A 23,094-nucleotide genomic window follows, 5' to 3' on the forward strand; every position below is an offset into this window, starting at 1 on the left:
AGCTTCTTGTGGTAAGGGGAAGCTGTGTGACACGCGAGTGCAGCAGCCGTGTGGCACCTGTGGGGGGATGGAATTTAGGCGGCAGGGCAGTGTAGGGAGTGTGGGACCAGCCCTGAGGCAGCAGCACAGCGACAGTGTAGCTGGCTTACTGGGCCTGCTCATAGTGCCTGCCAAAAATGTGGGGCAGCGAAGCACAGCAGAGGCCATGTGCACAGGACAGATGTGGTGCAGCAGTAAGGGGGCCTGAGGGGGCACAGCAGGGTGGCAGGGGTGCATTTTTGGGGGGCAACAAGCCAGTAGCAGTGCGGAAGGTGATGGACTTGCTAGGCAGCCACACACTTGGCAGACAGGAGGCATTGGAGTGGGAGGAGGGGAGTAGCTAGGCGGTAGTGATGCTTGGGCCTGGGCAGGACTAGCTGGGTATAAGCGGGATGCCAATATCATGGTGTGGTGGGTCAGGCAGCGAGCAAGGGCCTGGCTTTGCTGGGCTTGGTGCATGTCTACAGGGCGGTACCACTGATAGCAGAAGCAGTGGGGATCCAGGGTAGCAGCAGAGGGGAAATGGCGGTTGTAAGTGGGGGCACTGTGGATGGGGGTGCAGCGTGGTAAGAGCGGCTCATGTTGTGGGGGCAGCCTGGTGGTACCAGTGCAAGGAGGGTGGAGTAGGACTCATGCAGCAGCATGGCAACAGAGGGAGGAAATCAGGAAGGCTCCAGAGTCGGGGGCAGGGTTTGCGCTAGGTAGTAGCTGCAGGGAGGGGTGGCTGGAACAGCACGGGGGCATGCAACTCAACAGGGAAGGGCTGCATAGGGCTGGACTATGAAGACCAGCAGCAACGGGACACAGGACAGCAGCAGGACATAGGGCAAGAGTGGGACACAGGGCAGCAGCAGATCAGAAGCAGGGTGGTGGTAAGGGGGCAATGACAGTGATGGCATGGGTTTGGTAGTGGGGGTGTGGGGCACCCGGCAGGGTAGAGGTATGGGGAGAGCACAGAGGGATGGTAGCAGCAATGTGGTGGGGCAGCAGGACAGTAATGAGCATGGTGGTGGGTGGGATTGGACAATGTGACTGCACAGGTGCATGTGGGGTGGCAGGCAGGTGGTAGCGGGGGAGAAGGGGGGGACAGAACCAGCTGGGAGGCAGTGGCACAGCAACTGGACAGGAAGGGCATGAAGGGCAGGGTAGGGCCTTAATGCATGTCAGTGGAGACTGGACAGTGAAGGTCAGCAGTGGCCTGGGCACAGGGCAGAAGCTTAGCTACAGCAGCAGTGGTAATGTGGACAGAATGAGGGGTGTGCTGCGGATGGCAGGGTCATGAAGCGGGGGCACCCAGGAAGTAGTAGCATTGGGAAAATGCTGGGACGAGTGGGGCGGCAGCAGCAGGTCAACGGGGAGGGAATCTGGAGGCACTGGAGTAGGGATGGGGGCACGATAGGCAGTAGCATGTTGGGGGTGTTTGGTGGGACCAGCAGGGCAAGAGCATCAGGTTAATATCTGTGTGGGCAGGCAGGGGCTCTGCACAGCTGCAGCAGCAAGGGGACAGTATACAGTGAAGAAATGGCAGTGGGGGGCAATGAGAGAGCAGTGACTTGAGAAAGGCAGTGCATTTGGATGGCAGCAGAAGTGGAGGTGAAGAGGGGAGGGATTTGCCCCAATGTGGTTGGGAGGGACCAGCGGGGCAACAGCTCCCTTGCAATGGCATGACATGGCTTGGGGGCAGGGCGGGATGGTGGAGATGGGCAGGAGCATCACGGTGACCATGGTAGCAGTGGTGGTGCTTGGAAACACAGGCACCAGGCCAGTAGAAGCACTGGAAAGTGGTGCAGCAGGGTGACAGAGTCCTGGGGGTGCACAAGGGAGTGGTAGGGGCACTGGGGGTGACACAGCACGGCATCTGTTGCAACACACAGGGCAGCAGGGCAGCTATGGCGAGGGTTAGCTGTTGTGGTACAAGGGGGTAATGCTGTGGAGTAGCACGGTGGAGGGTGTCAGTGTTGGTGGCAGCGGCCTGTCAGCAATGGGGGGTGGAAGGGACAGAAGCGGGTGTGTGGGGCACAGCATGGTGCCAGTGGGGGGATGGCACAGTGGGGTGGCCATGGTACGGGGTTTGGGCACCAGCCAGGCAGCAGAAACACAGATGTGGGTGCGGTGATTTGATAGCAGCGCTATCAAATGCTTTTCCTGCATATGTTGAGGTGGTTCTATGATGCTGATCCTTAGTTTGGTGAATGCGGCACATTAGTTTGATTTGTGGGACGATTTTTATGTCTATGTTCATGACAGATATTAGTCTGACATTTTCTTGGGGCACATTGGAAGGTTTCGATAAGGGCCACGCTGGCCTCATAAAATGAGGTGGGAGCTTTCCTTCCTCTTGTTTTTCTGGCAGAGTTGGAGAAGGATTGGTATTCATTTTTTTCTTTTTTTCCGGTGAATGATTCATAGAATTCACCAGTGAAACCATGGGGTCCTGGACTTTTGCTTATTGGAAGTTGTTGGTTTCTTATTTAATCTCCCTACTGGGCATTGGTTTGCTCAGAATTTCTGTTTCTTCAGGATTCAGTCTTGGCAGGTTTTATGTTTCTGGGAATGTATCCTTTTCTTTTGGATTATCCAGCTTGTTGGGGTGTAATTGTTCATAGGACTTTCTTATGAGCCTTTGCATATCCGTGGTATCAGGGAACATCTCTTTCATTTCTGATGCTGAGCCCTCTTTCTTTTTTGTTAGCTTGAGTCTGGTTGAGACTCTGTCAGCTTTGTTATTTTCAAAGACCCAGTCTTTGTTGATCTGTTGTTCTTTTTTTTTTATCTTTCTGTTGTCTTTTTAGTCTGTATTTCACTTATTTCAGTTATGATGTGTTCCTTCCTTTGTTCTACTAACTTTGGACTTCATTTGTTCTTTTTCTATTTCCTCGAGGTATCAAGTTAGGTTGTTTATTTGAGATGTTTCTTGTTTCTTTAGTTAGGCCTGTGTCACTATAAACTTCCTTCTTAGAACCACTTTTTTTTAAATTAGCTCTAAGGTGTGCCTGTGTGGCTCATTCTGTTAGGCATTGGACTTTGGCTCAGGTCATGAATTTAGGGTCCTGGAATTGAGCACTGCGTCAGCTCTCTGGTCAGCATGGGGAACCACACTTTTTCCCTTTTCTACTGCCAGCTGCTCCTTCCACTTTGCTCAGTCTCTCTCTCTCTCTCTTCCTCTGTGTCAAATAAATAAATGACATCTTCAAAAATTTAAAGTGATCTCTATGCCCAGCATGGGGTTGAAACTCAAAAAAGCAAGATCAAGAGTCACAGCGATCCACTGACTAATCAGTTGCCCCATTTTAGAACCTGTTTTACTGCATTCCTTAACTTTTGTTTGATTGTATTATTTTTTCATTTGCCTCAAAGTATTTCTGTGAGCCTATTCCAGTTTGCCCATGTATTTAATTGGTTGTTCAATAGCATGTTGTTTAGTCTCTGTGTTTATGAATTTCCAGTTTTCTTCTTGTAACTTATTTCTAGTTCTATACCACTGTGTTTGGAAAAGATGGTCGATTTGGTTTCACTCATCATTTGGGGAAATCCTAGACTTCTGGAGTTTATTGACTTGTCTTGTAGCCTCACATATGACCTACAGTGGAGAATGTTCTAGGTTCACTTGAGAGGAGTGCATTCCATGTGCTGCTTTTGGACGGATGGTTCTGTGTGTATCTGTCAAGATCATCTAAGTAATGGGTTGTCTGAGGCTGTTTACTTTGTGATCTTCTTTCTGGATGGTGTATCATTGAGAGAAGTATGAGGTATTAAAGTTCCCTATGGTATTAGTGCTGATTGCTTCTCTTAGGTCTGTTCATATATGCTCTACATATTTAGTTGCTCCACTGCTGGCTGGGTAAATATTTATAATTATTGCATCATCTTACTGCATTGATTCCATTATCAGTTTCTAGTGCCCTTCATTGTCTCTTGTTACAGTGCTTGGATTTTTTTTCTTTTCTTCCTCCATTGGACTGAAAATCAGAAGATTATCTGTTAGCTCTGCAGTCGTGAGCAAAGCACAGCCCTGCTCTAAGTCTGGTTTTCTTTATTTTCCAATATAAATAAACACAATAAATTTGCCTCCCAGGTTGATATCCTGACTCCAATAAGAAAGTATGTATAAGAATGCTTTGTGGGGCGCCTGGGTGGCTCAGTGGGTTAAAGCCTCTGCCTTCAGCTCAGGTCATGATCCCAGGGTCCTGGGATCGAGCCACATATCGGCTCTCTGCTCAGCAGGGAGCCTTCTTCCTCCTCTCTCTCTGACTGCCTCTCTGCCTACTTGTGATCTCTGTCAAATAAATAAATAAAAGTCTTAAAAAAAAGAGTGCTTTGTAAACTAGGAGATACTGCCCAATAATGAAAATGATTATGCAACCACCAAATGTTCAAGATTATATTTTTTAAGACATATTTATTAATTGTAGAGACAGAAAGAGATTGCATGCACAAGCATATGATAGAGAGGGGAGGGTCAAAGGGAGAGAGGGAATCCTCCAGCAGGGTCCCCACTGAGTGTAGAACCTGGTGTGGGGCTCTTTCCCAGTAGTTGGGATCGTGATTTGAGCCCAAATCAAGTCAGCTGCTTAACTGACCATGCCACCCAGGTACCCCCAGAATAAGATTTTTAAAAACATTTTTGAGGGCTTACACTCATAGGTATTATTCTAAGTGACCTCTATTTCATTCAAATCTAAAAACTATTATAAAATTAAAAATAGAAGCTGTTCTAAAAGCAAATATTCATAATATCCTCAGAGGTGGGGAAACAAGCAGAAAAGAGGTTAAGTAGGGACACCAGAGTCATTCAGTTGTTGAAGCTTGCCTTTGGCTCAGGACATAATCCCAAGTTCCTGGTATCAAACCCCAGTTCAGACTCCCTGCTCAGTGGGGAGTCTTCTTCTCCATCTCCCTCTTTCCCTCCCCCTGCTTATGTCCCCACCTTCTCTGTCTCTCAAATAAATAATTAAATTAAAAAGGCAAGTTACTTTCTCAGTGTCATGATAAATATTAGAACTAGATACATTCCTGAGTGTGTGACCCTGAAGAATATGTTCTTTCATTTGTACATTTACCAAAAAATACCTAGCCCTCAAAATACCCTAGATTACATTAGTTTCCCCTTTCTCCATACACTGAGTATCAGAAGTGACGATTCCAGGACCCTGGCTGGCGGGGTCGGTGGAGTGTGTGACTCTTGATCTCCGGTTATGAGTTTGAGTCATGTTGGGGATACAGATTACTTAATTAAAAAATGCTAAATTTGGGTTTGTTTTCTTTTTCCTTTTGACACCTTCACACATTTCTCCCACCTCCAACCCCAAACTTCTACCAGCCCCCATCTGTTCTGTCTGTGTGCTCACATTTTTGTTATTGTTTTGTTTGTTTTAAGGTTCTACATGTAAGTGATCTCTAGTATTTGTCTTTCTGTCTGGCCTGTTTTACTTAGCATAATGCCTTCAAGGGCCACCATGTTGTAAATCAAAAGATTTCATCCTTTATTATGGCTGAGTAGGATTCTACTGTGTTAATCGACCACAATTTCTTAATTAATTCAGCCACTGATGGCATTTAGGTTGTTTCTTTATTTTCTCTGTTGTAAATAATCCTGCAGTGTACACAGGAGTGAATATGCCTTTGTGAATTAGTGTTTTAATTCCCTTCAGATTCTCAGAAAGGGAATTGCTGGCTCCTTTGCTCTCTTTCTCATTTTCTTGAGGAACTTCTGTACTGTTTTCCATAGTGACCGCACTTATATGTACTCCCCGTATGCACTAGAGTTTTCCTCTACTCCACATATTCACCAAAACTTGCTATCTCTACTGTTTTTTATAGCGGCCCTTCTGACATATGTGAAGTAGTACCTCATTCTGGTTTGATTTGCAATTCCCTGATGATTAATGATGAGGATCTTGTCATGTTCCTGTAAACCATCTGTATGTCTTCTTTAGGAAAATGTCTATTTGGAACATCTCCTGATACACTCGATAACTTGTGGGCTTTTTGTTGTTTTGGGTACTTTTGTGTGTTTTGTTCTGTTTGTTGTTGAGTTGCATGAGTTCTTCGTATTTTGAACATTAACCCCTTATCGGATATATATTTTACAAATATTTTCCCTTAGGTTACCATTTTATTTTGTTGATGGTTTCCTTTGTTGTTTGGATGTTTTATAGTTAGATGTAGGCCCACACTTTGCTTCTTTCTTTGTTTTTACTTTGGTATCTGCTTAAAAGCACCACTACCGAGACAGTTTGTCAAGGACCTTTCCAAACCCTGTGTTTTCTGCTACAGGTTTTATAGTTCCAGGACTTATATTCAATTGATTGACCCATTTTGAGTTAATTTTTGTGTATGGTGTAAGAGAATGGTGCTGTTTTGTTCTTTTGCGTGTGGCTCTCCAGTGTTCCCAGCACCATTGATGAAAGAGACTGTTTTCCCCCCTTGTTTATTCTTAGATCCTTTGTCATAAGGTCCCAGACCATAGATGTGTGTGTTTACTTCTGGGCTCTTTCCTGTCTTCTGGTGATGTGTGTGTCTGTTGTTATGACAATACTAGTTTGTTCTGATTTCTCTAGCTTTGTCATTAGTCTGAAATGAGCAAGCACGATGCCTTTAGTGTGGTTCTTCTTTCTCTAGATTGCTCTGGTATTCAGAGTCTTTTGTGGCATCATATAAATTTTTAGAACCTTTCTTCTCTTTCTGTGAAAAATGTCCTTAGAATTTTGACAGGAATTTCAATAAAACTGTAGATGGTTTAGGGAAGTATGGACATTTTACAATTTTGCTCACCCATGAATATGTGGTGTCTCTTGGTTTAGGTGTGTTGCCTTCATTTTCTTTCCTCACCATCTTGTCGTTTTCATCATACAATATTTTACCTCTTGGTGAAGTATATTCCTGGGTATTTTATTCTTTTTCATGCAACTTAAGGTGGGATGATCTTCCTAATTTATTTTCTGATGATTCGTTATTAGCATATAGAAACACAGCAGATTTTGGGGTAGTGATATTGTATCCTGCCCCTTTATTGAATTTAGTCATAGTTTGAACAATTTTTCACTGGATTTTTTGAGGTTTTCCTTATATTCTATATCATCTGCAATTAGTGACCATTTTACTTCTTTCTTTCCAGTTTTGTTGCCTTCTGATTATCTTCTTGCATAATTGTTCTGCCTTGGATTTTCAATATTATGTTCAGCAAAAGTGGCAAGGAAAGATCAGCCATGTTCCTAACTTAGGCGATCTTAGAGGAAATAGAAACAGCTAAAACGTTTCACTATCAGATGTGATGTAATCTGTGTGGTTGTCGTATATGGCCTTTTTTATAAAAGATTTTATTTATTTATTTGATATATATAGAGAGATCACAAGTAGGCAGAGAGGTAGATAGAGGAGGAAGCAGGCTTCCTGTTGAGCAGAGAGCCTGATTCGGGGCTCGATCCTAGGACCCTGGGATAATGTCCTGAGCTTTAAGGCAGAGGCTTTAACTCACTGAGCCACCCAGGCACCCCATATATGGCCTCTTTGGTGTTGAGGTATGTTTCTGGTTTACACACACTGTTGAGAATTTTGATTGCAAATGGATATAAAAGTATGTCAAATGCTTCCCTGCATCTCAAGATGATAACATCATTTTTATTCTTTATTTTCTTAATGTGCTGTATCACTTTGATCAATGTGCACCTGTAAAGCATGATTGCATTCCTGCAACATCCCTCTTGGTCATAGTATATGATTTTATCAGCATATTGGTGAACTTGACTTGCTAGTATTTTGTTGAACATTTTTGCATTTATGGTCATCAGTGATATTGGACTGTAAGACTCTTTTCTTGGGGCGTTCTTGTTTATTTTTCCAATAGGGTTATGTTGGCCTCAGCAAATGATTTTAGAAGCCTTCTCTTCTAGTTTTTGGAAAAGTGGGCAAACGACTGCTATGAATCCTTTCCTGAATGGGAAAATTTACCACGAAATGCATCTGGTTCTGGAAGTTGGTTTTTGGGGAGGTTTTAAATTGCTGATATGATGAGTACTAGTGTTTTATGTAAGTATTGAATCACTAAAGATGAAACTGTTTCCATATCTTGGTGGTGGGATGGATGAAGGGAAACGAGAGTCATGGGGCCCCAGCACTCAGAGGCTCTATCTGCCACTGTGGCTGTGCCATTCCTCTCAGATGCTGGCAGAGGAGGAGGACATGGCAGAAACACAGCAGAGTGGTGGTGGCTGGGTGGTGGGAATGTGGGGTTCAAGGGATGATGAGACTGATGTGTGGCCCTCCTGTACCACCCACAGTTTATCAGATCATCTACTGCCTTGCCAACAGTAACACCAGTATGTTCTCCACAGTGGAGATGGGTGCCATATTGAGGCGATTCACAGCCACTGAGCTGGACCCTGATCAGCGTACATCTTCAGACTGATGACCAAGATGAGGCAGGGCTGGGGAACTCAGCTGGGCCCAACTGGGAACCACAAACTTGCTGGGACCACAGCTTCTTGGGGCAGAGCTTGTAGGGTGGTGTGTCTACACAGCCCGATATTTACCAGATTGACAGGAATGTCCCTGGAGAGGAAGTTGTGTAACTGGATCAGGGTGGCTCTGAGTCACCATGTTGGAGGGAGGCACCCTGAAGCCAGGTTCTTTTTCTCTGATGTTCAAAACAACATGAACAGCTGTGCCAGGCATTCCAAAACACGTTTTCTACCCAGCAATTCTAGGGAGATATGTCTTCATGGATGCTGCTTCTGTTCCAAGCACTGGTGAGGTGCTTTTATTGTTCATTGTCTTGGTTTCTCCTCTCCAAATTCTGGGGTACAAAGTGCTGTGAGGCCCACTTCTATGGAAAATGTGGGACACAGACAGATTCAGCCATTCGACAGGGACACAGCTGTTGAGGCAGTGATGTGAACACCTTCCACCGACTCTGGGCTCCCTGTTCCCACAGCAATCTGCTGTGGGTTCCCATATCAGTGAGCCTCTGATATGTCCTCCAGCCTCATTTTGGGACTTGCCTCTGTGGTTTCCCTTCCCAGGGCCACCCCAACTACACTAGGTCCTTTTTATGCCACCCGACCTTGGAGGGACCACAGGGGTTCCAGGTTAGGTCGATGTCAGGACAGAGCAGGGGCAATCTGGAATGCAAAGCAGCCACTGAAACCCCACTCTGAGGCCTCCAGGATCCTGGGTGGATTTTAGTGAACCATGATGCCTACCAGTTTCTGTGCTACAAACAGCCCACATGCATAGTTCCCTTAGAGTTCTGTTTTCCAAATGTGAGGCAGAGGGACTGCATCTGTGTTCTCTCCACATCCAGGAAGCAGGCTGTGCTTTGGCCCTGCTGAGGTCACACAGTAACCCATAGGTAGTAGCTTGACCCGGCCTATCCCAGGAGTTGTGTTGAGAGGAACATATGGCTCATTTACATCCTGTGATCTTGAATGGAGAGCCCCATCCATGCCCCAGAGATATCTCTCTGGACTTTGGAGCAAAATCAAAACAACAAAATGAAAGGGTCCAGAATATATTTGGGCTCATTTACCTGCAGAGGTACTCTTGGTCTGTGGCTTGCTCATCAATGTCAGAGCAGGGCTCTTACTGGATCACAGGTAGGCTGACAAAAAGGCCTACTGCAGGGTATCTTGAAATGTTGCTGCCCTGGGAGTAACACATTTGCTCACTACTCGTGTTGTTTGTGCTGTTGTGCTGAATCCTCTGACCCACCTGTGTACCATGAGAGGCTGAGTGATATGCAATTCCTGGAGTGTAGAATAAGTTGGCTTCCCTATACATCTGTCCCTAGGTGTTATTCGGCTGGTGGGGAGGGAGCTGGGAGCAGGTATTTGGGTCTGACGTTCCTTGCTTCAAAAGTGCCCCCTGAGGTTGAGCAGGAAGGCAGGGGCTGCAGTCCTATCTGGCACTTGGATCCATATTGGTCACCATGGTGGTTGGGTTGAGGGGAGCACAGAGCCAGCAAGCCATAGTCTGTTTCTCCTCAGCTGCCTGTTGATGGCCTGCAACCAGGGCCTGGGGCACCGGAGCAGAGCCAGAGTCGCAAGGCCTAGGCAGATGCTCATAGGAAAGGACTGGAGGCAGGGCGGGAGGTGGGCAGGCCCAGGCAGCCGCATCAGAGAGCCAGATCACAGGGGGGCTGAAGCCCAGCTCTGTACTCTGTGACACATTGGAGGGTTGACATGTCTCAAGGCAATAAGCACACAGCGTGAATTCTGCCATCACCACAACCCTGAAGTAGAAGGTGTGGAGTGACGTGCAGTCAGGCACCTGGTTACAGTCTGTGTGTCTCCTAGTCCAGTCTCCTTTCGAATGCCTAGGTCAGCACTTGGGTGTTGGATGGAGGGAAGCTAGCTAGGGTGCAGGAGTTCTTTCTGAGGAGGCTGGCCGGTGGAATGCTGCCTCGTGGCTGGGGTGGGTGGTGGGGTTATAGACCAAAATATCCTGCTAAGTGCTAAGGCTCAGGCTCTGTGCAAGGGGGTTCTTGGAAGCTCCACAGAAGAACCCTATCTGCATGTCCCTGCAGCTCTGCTCCCGCTGCACAAACATTGGATGGGTACAAGGAGGAAGAAATGGTGGGAAGGAGTATATTTACTCCTTCCACCCCTATGCATGTTACCATCTTCCAAAGAGATCCATCAAGGACATGGAACACAGAGGCTGAGTGGCCTGTTGGACACCAGGAGAGTGTGTGCTGTGCAACCAGAAGAGAGAGGGCTAGACCTGCCTGACCATTGTGGATGCAAAGTGGGCACTGAACAGTTTTGTGGGTCTTGGGCAAGACGGTGGGCTACAGGGTTTCACCATCATCCAGTAAACCTCCATGAACACTGTTGCAAATCCTTTAAAACCCCTCTAGTTTTCTCCTTGGGAGAAAATTCTAGAAGCAGGACCCTTAGCTCAGAAGACATGAGTGTGTTTGGCTTGGAGATATGGAAACTCATGGACACGCCATGCCCTAGGGAACAGAATGCAGGTCTTGTGGCCTCTCTGCCTCCATGCTGATGTCTTGCCTTCAATGTTTGGTGAAAATATATCTCATTAAGCATGTGTCCACAGGCCTTTCATTCCTACTCTACCACTAAATGCCTGTGACTTTACACGGTGATGTGTCTCATGGGGTCTTAGTGTCTGATCATGAAAATCTTCAAACTCAACTGGGTACAGGTTTGCAGAACTCATGGAAAAGCTGCATTCAAGCCGAACAAGAATTAATAAGGGGGGGACGGGGTGAGTTGAGGAAGATGAGTCTACCTTTGTGACTCTTGTTTGAAACATTGCGGGTTCTTTAATGTTTCTTCTTCCAGATTGAGGGAAAGTATCCATGTATCTGTATCTGTATCCTGTATTTGTATTTCTGTATCTGAAAGTATCCATGATCTACAGAAATGTGATGAAATATTTCTGTGTGAGCAAATGGGAACATTTAACTTTTCTCCCTCCCTGAATCCTCGATCATTCAGAAGCTCTCAGGGAGAATTCTTTCTTCCAAGGTACTTAGGAATATTGGCGTAGGTTCAGCACAAGTGTCTTTTTCTTGTAACAGGACACTGCTGGAAACATTGGCTACATTACCAAGGGATTGTGTGAAATGTCCAATTTGAGAGTAACATGTATAGAGTCATATAATGACCAGACAATTTTCAAGAATTAAGGGTGGCTTTGTGGAGCCCCTTAGCAATAGAAGCTTCACACTTTGATGACACAGTGCCCAGGAGCCTTGCCAGATGAGTAGGGAAAGTTATTTGGTTGCAGTTATAGGAACCTCAGGATATTTGGGGGACCTCGAGAAGAGGAATCAACCCAAATCGACAGGTATCGCATACAAGTCTGATGGGAGTATCACGCTTGGCTTTGGCTTGGCCACACTACTGAAAGCTCACTCTAGATATTCATCATGAAAAGTTCCAGCACAGCAGGGTTTCAAAATCTGGATGAAATGGTCCATCACTTAGGCTTAGTTAGAATAGATGCTAATAAACCCAATGTGCTTGCAGCAGCCTTCTTGCATCTAAGAAACAATCCCAAATCCGTTGAACTGAAATCCATCAGCCGCGTGGACTGGCACCCGCTGCCACCAACGCCAAGTATTTCTTTGCCTCACAGTGGGTCCCGTGAAGCTCTGATTCTATTTAGTTTGCAATCAGGTTTGGAGGCTGGTAGTGTTTTCTTATTGGGAAAATCCTATGAGAACTATACCCCAAATTGTCCCAGAATCTTCTAGAAGCTAGTTGCTGGAGGGCTGGCCCTTTGGGTCAGTAGCATAGTCGCTGGTTAGAAGGAAACAACTTCAATCTCCACGGTATAGGTTACATTCATATTGGGTGGTGATTAGTTGTTGTTTTTTTTTTTTATTTCTTTTTTTATTTCTTTTTTTAAACTCTATTTCTTTTCAGTGTTCCAGAATTTATTGTTTATGCACAACACCCAGTACTTCATGCAATACGTGCCCTCCATAATCCCCATCACCAGGCTCACCAAACTCCCTACCTGCTTCCCTTCTAAAGACCTCAGTTTGCTTCTCAGAGTTCACAGTTTCTCATGGTTTGTCTCCCCCTCCAATTTTCCTCAACTCACCTCTCCCCTTCATCTCCCAATGTCCTCTGTGCTATTCCTTATGCTCCAGAAGTAAGAAACCATATAATTGACTCTGTTTGACTTATTTAACTCAGCATAATCTCTTCCAGTCCAGTCCATGTTGATACAAAAGTTGGGCATTCATTCTTTCTGATGGAGGCATAATACTCCATATTGTATATAGACCACATCTTTATCCATTTGTCCATTGAAGGGCATATTGGTTCTTTCCACACTTTAGTGACTTTGGCCATTGCTGCTATGAACATTGGTGTACAGATGACACTTATTTTCACTACATCTGTATCTTCTCGGTATATACCGTGTGCAGTTGCAGGGTCATAGGGAAGCTCCATTTTAATTTTTCTGGGAATCTCCACACTGTTTCCCAATGTGGCTGCACCAAGAAAGGGACTTCTTATTAATTCTTTGGAACTGGTCAACTCTGATACCTCAAATATGAATTCTTTCAGACATAAAGTAGTTTATACTGATTCTATTCTTCAGATTCATCTACAAGGAAAAGGCTATAAAACTAAAGTCCCATGGATTTGATTAGGGTAGTATTGGATGTTAAAGTACCTGAAATGATGAAGAATGTCTGTACATTCTTCTAGATTTGTTTCAGTCCTAAAATAATATTAAATTAGTTGTAATGTATGTGAAAATATCCTATTAGAATTGCTTATCCTTTCTCAAATTTCTTAGTAGCTTAGTACTTAGTACTTCCACCGTTGTATGTCATAGCTGTAATAAGCAAGCAGTAACAGGAGCCACCATCCCACCTTTGTCAGGTCACAAGGCAGAATCAGTAACAAAACAGGAAACAACATGTGTTGGAGAGTATGTGGAGAAAGGGGAACCCTCTTACACTGTTGGTGGGAATGCAAGTTGGTGCAGCCTCTTTGGAGAAAAGTGTGGAGATTCCTCATGAAATTAAAAATAGAACTTCCCTATGACCCTGCCATTGCACTCCTGGGTATTTACCCCAAAGATACAGATGTCATGAAAAGAAGGGCCATCTGTACCCCAATGTTTATAGCAGCAATGGCCACGGTCGCCAAACTACGGAAAGAACCAAGATGCCCTTCAACGGATGAATGGATAAGGAAGATGTGGTCCATATACACTATGGAGTATTATGCCTCCATCAGAAAGGATGAATACCCAACTTTTGTAGCAACATGGACGGGACTGGAAGAGATTATGCTGAGTGAAATAAGTCAAGCAGAGAGAGTCAATTATCATATGGTTTCACTTATTTGTGGAGCATAACAAATATCATGGAGGACAAGGGGCGTTAGAGAGGAGAAGGGAGTTGGGGTAAATTGGAAGGGGAGGTGAATCACGGGAGACTATGAACTCTGAAAACCAATCTGAGGGGTTTGAAGTGGCGGGGGGTGGGAGGTTGGGGTACCAGGTGGTGGGTATTATAGAGGGCACAGATTGCATGGAGCACTGGGTGTGGTGAAAAAATAATGAATACTGTTTTTCTGAAAATACATAAATTGAAAAAGTTAAAAAAAATACATGATTAGGGAAGTGAGTGTAACCCACCACCCTCAACAGTTCAAATTCTCACAAATATATACTTCAGCTATATATTTGATTGGATGAATATCAACTAAAACTTTAAAATTAAAGTACCAGAAATTATTAGGGATGACATTTTTTGGTAGACTTGTTTCTTTTCTTTTCTTTTTTTTTTTTTTTTTGAGTTCCAGGGTCCATGAGAGGCATGTCTTAGAAAGGAAAGACCAGAGGCTCATTTCAGCCAAATAGAGTTGTGAAAAGAGAAAGAATAACAGAGTCACTCACATAGAGTAGAAAAGACATTGAGAAGGTAGAGTATGTGCACATCTCCTATGGGAGTTCTGTGTCATTGAAGTTATGGGGTAGATTAATGAGAACGCGTGTCAAAGGTGAAAAAACATTCAAAGAGAAGTAAGCAACCCTAGGACAGTCATGCAAAATGCAGTTGAAATAGGGTTTCTGCAGATCTTCTGTTCGGGTTCTCAGAGCAGCAGGAACATTACTTAGACTCTCGTCACTAGTTGCAAATGATGAATGACCTCAGGGCCATCTCCTGGCCCACATCCTCCTGCTTGGTACTGGCATAGATATCATGGAACTCCTGGTAGCCAACTTACCATGCATGTATTATTTGAAGGTCTGCCAGCAGCAATGCTAAGTCTTTCACAAATTTCTGGATCCTGTGGTTTTGACCTCTTTGAGCTTGAGCTCTCTGCTGGGAGGGAGGAGCATGCTTTCAGTTTTGTATGACATTGTGTCTTCCTGAGTATGGGTCCTGAGACCTAAGCTAAATGTTCTCTGTGTTTTTACAGGTTGTGCTTCAAGGCTCAGGTGACTTGGCCTCCTTGGCAGCATCCAATGCATCTGGCCTCTGTCTCTTCAGTGCAGATTCAAGTGCAACACGTACAGTAGTGTGACCCCTGTCGTCTCCATGGTGGATGTGCATCACAGCAGTAAGTTGTCCTGATTCTGAATTTTCTGCCTGGGTTGAGGTTCATGGTGTGACTTGGATGCCTCTTTTGCTGGCTTCTGTCTTTCTTCTGGAGGGAAAGATACCTTCTTCTTTTCGATTAAATTGGAGATGTACCCTTAGCCAGAATATCTAGAATTTGTTGCTTGGGGAAAATTACTTAGTGGCACATATGGAGAAGGTTTTGCAAGTCCCTGCTCCCAACAAAACATCTGACCCACAGTTTGCTTCTCTTAGCAGAATCCTGAATTATTGCAAGGTTATCTTATAAATAGATATTCTCTCCAAAATAGTGTTTTATGTCAACACATTCTTTTTAGGGCCAGTAAACTAGAGTAAAAAATATCGGGCATCTTTACAAATGGACCTCTGAGTGGACATGCTGTTTTTTTGTTCATTTGTGTTTTTTTTTTAGAGGGGGAGGTGAGAGAGAGAGAGAGGAAGACACTGGGCAGGCGCCACACACTTTGCCGGGCTCAATCTCACAACCCTGGAGTCATCATCTCAGCCAAAATCAAGAGGGTCAGTAAGAAGGTCACTCACACAGAGTAGAGAAGACATGAGGAGGTAGAGTGTTTGCACATCTCCTGTAGGAATTCCATATCACTGAAGATTCAAGGTAGATGAATGAGAAAATATTTCTAATATGAAGATTCTAGGAGAAGTAAGCATTGCTAAGACGATCATGTGAAATGCAGTTGTAATAGGGTTTCTTCAAGTCTTCTTTTTTTTTCCCAATTTATTTATTTTCAGAAAAACATTATTCATTATTTTTTCACCACACCCAGTGCTCCATGCAAGCTGTGCCCTCTATAATACCCACCACCTGGTACCCCAACCTCCCACCCCCCCCGCCACTTCAAACCCCTCAGACTGTTTTTCAGAGTCCATAGTCTCTCATGGTTCACCTCCCCTTCCAATTTACCCAAATTCCCTACAACTCTCTAACGCCCCTTGTCCTCCATGCTATAGGTTATGCTCCACAAATGAGTGAAACCATATGATAATTGACTCTCTCTGCTTGACTGATTTCACTCAGCATAATCTCTTCAGTCCCGTCCATGTTGCTACAAAAGTTGGATATTCGTCCTTTCTGATGGAGGCATAATACTCCATAGTGTATATGGACCACATCTTCCTTATCCATTCATCCGTTGAAGGGCATCTTGGTTCTTTCCATAGTTTGGCGACTGTGGCCTTTGCTGCTATAAACATTGGGCTACAGATGGCCCTTCTTTTCATGACATCTGTATCTTTGGGGTAAATACCCAGGAGTGCAATTGCAGGGTCGTAGGGAAGCTCTATTTTTAATTTCTTGAGGAATCTCCACACTGTTCTCCAAAGAGGCTGCACCAACTTGCATTCCCACCAACAGTGTAAGAGGGTTCCCCTTTCTCCACATCCTCTCCAACACATGTTGTTTCCTGTTTTGTTAATTTTGGCCATTCTAACTGGTGTAAGGTGATATCTCAATGTGGTTTTAATTTGAATCTCCCTGAGGGCTAATGATGATGAGCATTTTTTCATGTGTCTGATAGCCATTTGTATTTCTTGATTGGAGAAGTGTCTGTTCATATCTTCTGCCCATTTTTTGATGTGTTTGTCTGTTTCGTGTGGGTTGAGTTTGAGGAGTTCATTATAGATCCTGGATATCAACCTTTTGTCTGTACTGTCATTTGCAAATATCTTCTCCCATTCCGTGGGTTGCCTCTTTGTTTTGTTGACTGTTTCCTTTGCTGTGCAGAAGCTTTTGATTTTGATGAAGTCCCAGAAGTTTATTTTCGCTTTTGTTTCCTTTGCCTTTGGAGACGCATATTGAAAGAAGTTGCTGTGGCTGATATCAAAGAGATTACTGCCTATGTTCTCCTCTAAGATTCTGATAGATTCCTGTCTCACGTTGAGGTCTTTTATCCATTTTGAGTTTATCTTTGTGTACGGTGTAAGAGAATGGTCGAGTTTCATTCTTCTACATATAGCTGTCCAGTTTTCCCAGCACCATTTATTGAAGAGACTGGCTTTTTTCCACTGTATATTTTTTCCTGTTTTGTCGAAGATTAATAGACCATAGAGTTGAGGGTCCATATCAGGGCTCTCTACTCTGTTCCACTGGTCTATGAGTCTGTTTTAATGCCAGTACCATGCTGTCTTGGTGATCACAGCCTTGTAATAAAGCTTGAAATCAGGTAAGGTGATGCCGCCAGCTTTATTTTTGTTTTTCAACATTTCCTTAGCGATTCGGGGTCTCTTCTGATTCCATACAAATTTTAGGATTATTTGCTCCAGCTCTTTGAAGAATGCCGGTGGAATTTTGATCAGAATGGCATTAAAAGTATAGATTGCTCTAGGCAGTATTGACATTTTAACAATGTTTATTCTTCCAATCCAAGAGCATGGAATGGTCTTCCATCTTTTTGTGTCTTCTTCAATTTCTTTCATGAGTGTTCTATAGTTCCTCAAGTATAGATCCTTTACCTCTTTAGTTAGGTTTATTCCCAGGTATCTTATGGTTCTTGGTGCTGTAGTAAATGGAATCGATTCTCTAATTTCCCTTTCTGTATTTTCATTGTTAGTGTATAAGAAAGCCACTGATTTCTGCACATTGACTTTGTATCCTGCCACGCTGCTGTATTGCTGTATGAGTTCTAGTAGTTTGGGGGTGGAGTCTTTTGGGTTTTCCATATAAAGAATCATGTCATCTGTGAAGAGAGAGAGTTTGACTTCTTCATTACCAATTTGGATACCTTTTATTTCTCTCTGTTGTCTGATTGCTGTTGCTAGGACTTCTAATACTATGTTGAACAAGAGTGGTGAAAGTGGGCATCCTTGTCTTGTTCCTGATCTCAACGGGAAGGCTGCAAGCTTTTTCCCATTGAGGATGATATTTGCTGTGGGTCTTTCATAGATAGATTTGATGAGGTTCAGGAATGCTCCCTCTATCCCTATACTTTGAAGCGTTTTAATCAGGAACGGATGCTGGATTTTGTCAAATGCTTTTTCTGCATCAATTAGGAGGACCATGTGGTTCTTCTCTCTTCTCATATTAATTTGTTGTATCACATTGATTGATTTACGAATGTTGAACCATCCTTGTAGCCCAGGGATGAATCCCACCTGATCATGGTGGATAATCTTTTTAATGTGTTGTTGGATCCTGTTGGCTAGGATCTTGTTGAGAATCTTAGCATCCATATTCATCAGTGATATTGGTCTGAATTTCTCCTTTTTGGTATGGTCCTTGCCTGGTTTGGGGATCAGGGTAATGCTGGCTTCATAGAAAGAGTCTGGAAGTTTTCCTTCTGCTTCAATTTTTTGAAACAGCTTCAGGAGAATAGGTGTTATTTCTTCTTGGAAGGTTTGGTAGAATTCCCCAGGGAATCCGTCAGGTCCTAGGCTCTTGTTTTTTGGAAGATTTTTGATCACTGCTTCAATCTCGTTATTAGATATCGGTCTATTCAGGTTGTCGATTTCTTCCTGGTTCAATTTTGGTAGTTTATATTTTTCCAGGAATGCATCCATTTCATCTAGGTTGCTAAGCTTATTGGCATATAACTGTTCGTAATAACTTCTGATGATTGTTTCTACTTCCTTGGTGTTAGTTGTGATCTCTCCCATTTCATTCATAATTTTATGAATTTGGGATTTCTCTCTTTTCTTTCAGATTAGTGTAGCCAGTGGCTTATCGATCTTATTGATTCTTTCAAAAAACCAGCTTCTAGTTTCATTGATACGTTCTACTGTATCTCTGATTTCTCCCTCATTGTTCTCAGCTCTAATCTTGATGATTTCCCTTCTTATGTGTGGAGTTGGTTTGATTTGTTGTTGATCCTCCAGTTCTTTAAGGTGTAGAGACAGCTGGTGTGTTCTGGATTTTTCAATTTTTTTGAGCAAGGCTTGGATGGCTAAATATTTTCCCCTTAGGACCGCCTTTGCTGTATCCCATAGGTTTTGGACCGAAGTGTCTTCATTCTCATTGGTTTCCATGAATTGTTTCAGTTCTTCTTTGATCTCCTGGTTGATCCAAGCATTCTTAAGCAAGGTGGTCTTTAGCTTCCAGGTGTTTGAGTTCCTTCGGAACTTTTCCTTGTGATTGAGCTCCAGTTTCAAAGCATTGTGATCTGAGAATATGCAGGGAATAATCTCAGTCTTTTGGTATCGGCTGAGTCCTGACTTGTGACCCAGTATGTGGTCTATTCTGGAGAAGGTTCCATGTGCACTTGAGAAGAATGAGTATTCTGCTGTTTTAGGGTGGAATGTTCTGTATATATCTATGAGGTGCATCTGGTCCAATGTGTCATTCAATGCTCTTGTTTCTTTGTTGAGTTTCTGCTTCAATGATCTGTCTAATTCTGAAAGAGGCGTGTTAAGATCACCTACGATTAGTGTATTCATATCAATATGACTCTTTATCTTGATTAACAGTTTTCTTAAGTAATTGGCTGCTCCCATATTGGGAGCATAGATATTTACAATTGTTAGATCATCTTGGTGGATAGTCCCTTTAAGGATTATGTAGTGTCCTTCTGTATCTCTGACTACAGTCTTTAGTTTGAAGTCTAATTTATCTGATATGAGAATCGCTACCCCAGCCTTCTTTTGAGTCCCATTGGCATGAAAGATGCTTCTCCACCCCTTCACTTTCAGTCTGCGTGTATCTTTAGGTTCAAAATGGGTCTCTTGTAGACAGCATATGGATGGGTCCTGTCGTTTTATCCAATCTGCAACCCTGTGCCGTTTTATGGGTGCATTTAGGCCATTCACATTGAGAGTGATTATTGATAGATACGTTTTTATTGACATCGAGTTACCTTTGAAGTCTTTCTTCCTGTAGACTGTCTCTATATTTCTGTTCAATGCTATTCTTGGGATTTTTCCTCTTTTATCGACCCCCCCCTTAATATTTCCTGCAGTATCGGCTTGGTGGTTGCATAGTCTTTTAAGCCTTGCCGGTCTTGGAAACTCGTTATCTCTCCATCCATTTTGAATGTCAGTCTTGCTGGATAAAGTATTCTTGGCTGCATGTTCTTCTCATTTAGTGCCCTGAATATATCTTGCCAGCCTCTTCTGGCTTGTCAGGTCTCTGTGGACAGGTCTGACGTTATTCTGATGGGCTTCCCTCTGTAAGTAAGGAGCCTCTTTGCCCTGGTGGCTTTCAAGAGATTATACCTACAATTATAATTTCTCAATTTGACTATCAGGTGTCGTGATGTTTTTTTGGAGTGTATAATCTTGGGTGGAGACCGTTCAGCCTCTAGTACATGAACGCTGGTTTCATTCGCGAGATTCGGAAAGTTTTCATGAAGGACTTGTTCCACGACATCTTCTAGACTTCTTTCTTTCTCCTCCCCTTCAGGAATTCCAATAATTCTGATGTTGGAACGCTTCATGGCATCATTTATTTCCCTAATTCTGCTTTCGTGGGATCTAAGATGTTTGTTCCAGGCTTCCTCCTGATCCTTTCTCTCTATCTGTTTGTCTTCCAGATCACTAATTCTATCTTCTGTCTCAGTTACCCTAGCTTTGAGAGAGTTTAGATTGGATTGGAACTCATTGAGAGCATTGTGGACCTTCTCCCTGGTAGCTTTAAGCTCCGCCCTAACATTGTGAACATCCTGTCTGGTCGCTTTCAGTTCGGCCCTAATCAATTCTGTTTGGTCATCCATGGCTTTCTCCAACCTAGCTATTGCCTGGATAATTGTTAGCCTGAATTCTCTTTCCGACATATTGTCTATGTTGATAGCTGTTAGCTCTATTGCAGAAGGTCCATCCTCTGTATTTTTCTTCTGTTGGGCATTCCTCCTCCTAGTCATTTTGGTGTGAGAAGACTGAACAGATGTAGCTGGATGTATCAACTCTGGTGCAGTCAAGGTGCACCCTGGAACACTTCTGAGCACTCAGGATTCCCCACCCAAATGAGAGACAAAAGAAAAGAAAAAGAAAAAGAATAAAAGGAAAAGAAGAAAAAGAAAAAGGAAAAAAAAAAGATAAGAGAGAGAGAGAGAGACAGGAAATAAAGGGAAGTTTTAAGAGAAGGTTCAGCCCAGATGGGCCCCAAGGTAAGATTTATGAAGTAGACAAACAAAAAGAGATAAAGGACTGATACAATTATATGGCAAGAGAAAGAAAAAAATATATGTTAGCAAATAAAGAAAGAACCTCGTCAAAAAGAACCACAAGTGTAAAATTTATATGCTATCAGGACAAACAAAAAAAACACAGAAACACTGGTGGAAGATGATGGGAGAGTTCATATAAATTCTCACTGTGTGTGAGGAAGGTTGTTTTGATTCTTCCTGGATGTATCTTGATATCTTTGTTAAAGGACTCAACTTTCCTAAGATAAAGGGGATTAAAAATTGGTTTACCTATAGGGGTAGTATTGATTGGGGAAAGGGGATTACTTTGAAGTTAACTCTATATGAATATTAGAGGATAAAAATAAAAGGGAATATACTAGACTAAACTAAACTAAATTTTTTTTAAAGATTTTATTTATTTGACAGAGATCACAAATAGGAAGAGAGGCAGGCAGAGAGAGAGAGGAGGAAGCAGGCTCCCTGCTGAGCAGGCAGCCCAATGTGGGACTCGATCCCATGACCCTGAGATCATGACCCGAGCCGAAGGCAGCGGCTTAACCCACTGAGCCACACAGGCGCCCCTAAACTAAAATTTAAAAAAAAGGAATTCAAAAAATAAAAATGCAAAAGAAAAACATAGCAAAAAGTTCAGGTTAGAAAGGTATTATGGAATTTGATGTACTGTACAGCTCGCTGTGATGGTAAATAGGTTAAAAAATTACCTATGTGTAAAAAAAAATATGAACAGGAATAGTGGAAACGAATGAACAATACAAGTTTTCCTATGAAGTAGTGGTGGTTCTCTTGTAGTCCTTTTTTTTTTCTCTTTCCTGGTTTGTTTTCTGGGGGAGGGGCCTGCCACGTGGTTTGTCAGTAAATGATGTTTCCTGAGTTGAGTCCCCCCTCCCCCCTCAAGGGGGTGGGCTCTGGGGAAACTGGTTTTTTTCAGGCTTTTGTTCTCTGGCTGTTTTTATGCTTGTTCACCTTTTTTCCTCTCACCTTGACCGCCTTTGGTGGTTTTTGTAGTATTAGAAGAAATCAAACCACACCCTGATCTCCCTCTCAGAGAGAAGCCTCAGTCTGGGTGCAGAAGCTGAATAAATTCCCCCTTGGCCGTTGGCAGCGCAGGTTCCAAGTTGCAGATCCTGGGGGCGCAGGATCTTTTGCTTATTCCCAAAGCCAAGGAAGTGGCGGCTGTCTGGGAGCTCCCGACCGCCAGAGAGGTTCCAAGCAGCGATCGCAAACTGAGATTTTGCCGCCGGCCCGGGCTGTGGGTGCCCGGCTTGCGTGCACCTCTTTTCAGAGGCGGCTGTGGGTCGGGCGCACGTCTGGGGCACTGAGAACGGGGCGCTGGTCCATAAGCCCCAGGCTGGGCTTTTGCGTGCCTCTGTCAGGAGAGTTTGGGGCATGTGGCATAGGCTTTGAAACAATGGCGTGGGTCAAGGAGCGCCAGCCGGGCCTTTGTAACTCAGGGGAGCGTGAGGGATGTGCACGGGTATCTCGAGCTTTGTGGTCGGGCTAGCGCGCGTTCTGCAGACCAGCGCGGCTCCCATCCCCTCATAGGAGGCAGAACCCACGCATTCTCGGGTGCGCTGGTGGCTTAGGGACCAAGAGCGGTTTCTCAGCCGCACTCTCTCTGCCTCAGCACCGGGGAGGCTGTCTGGGACCAGGGACTTAAGCCCCTGTCCCTAGCCTCCCCGATTCCCACAATTTCCCCCCATGATCCTTTACTCTTTTGGAGTGCTTTCAACCAGTCTCCAAGTTAATGCTGGTCCCCAGACGCAGGGCACTCTCCCTCGTATTGGGGTATTACTTTCCCACAGGTCGCCTCTGGTGGCTCCCTCCCTCTTTTGTTTATCTTCCGATATCAGTCCGCAGTTCCCATTCCACTTTACCTGCCCACTG

Source organism: Neovison vison, chromosome 7 (assembly GCF_020171115.1).
Source record: "Neovison vison isolate M4711 chromosome 7, ASM_NN_V1, whole genome shotgun sequence".
Lineage (NCBI taxonomy): Eukaryota > Metazoa > Chordata > Mammalia > Carnivora > Mustelidae > Neogale > Neogale vison.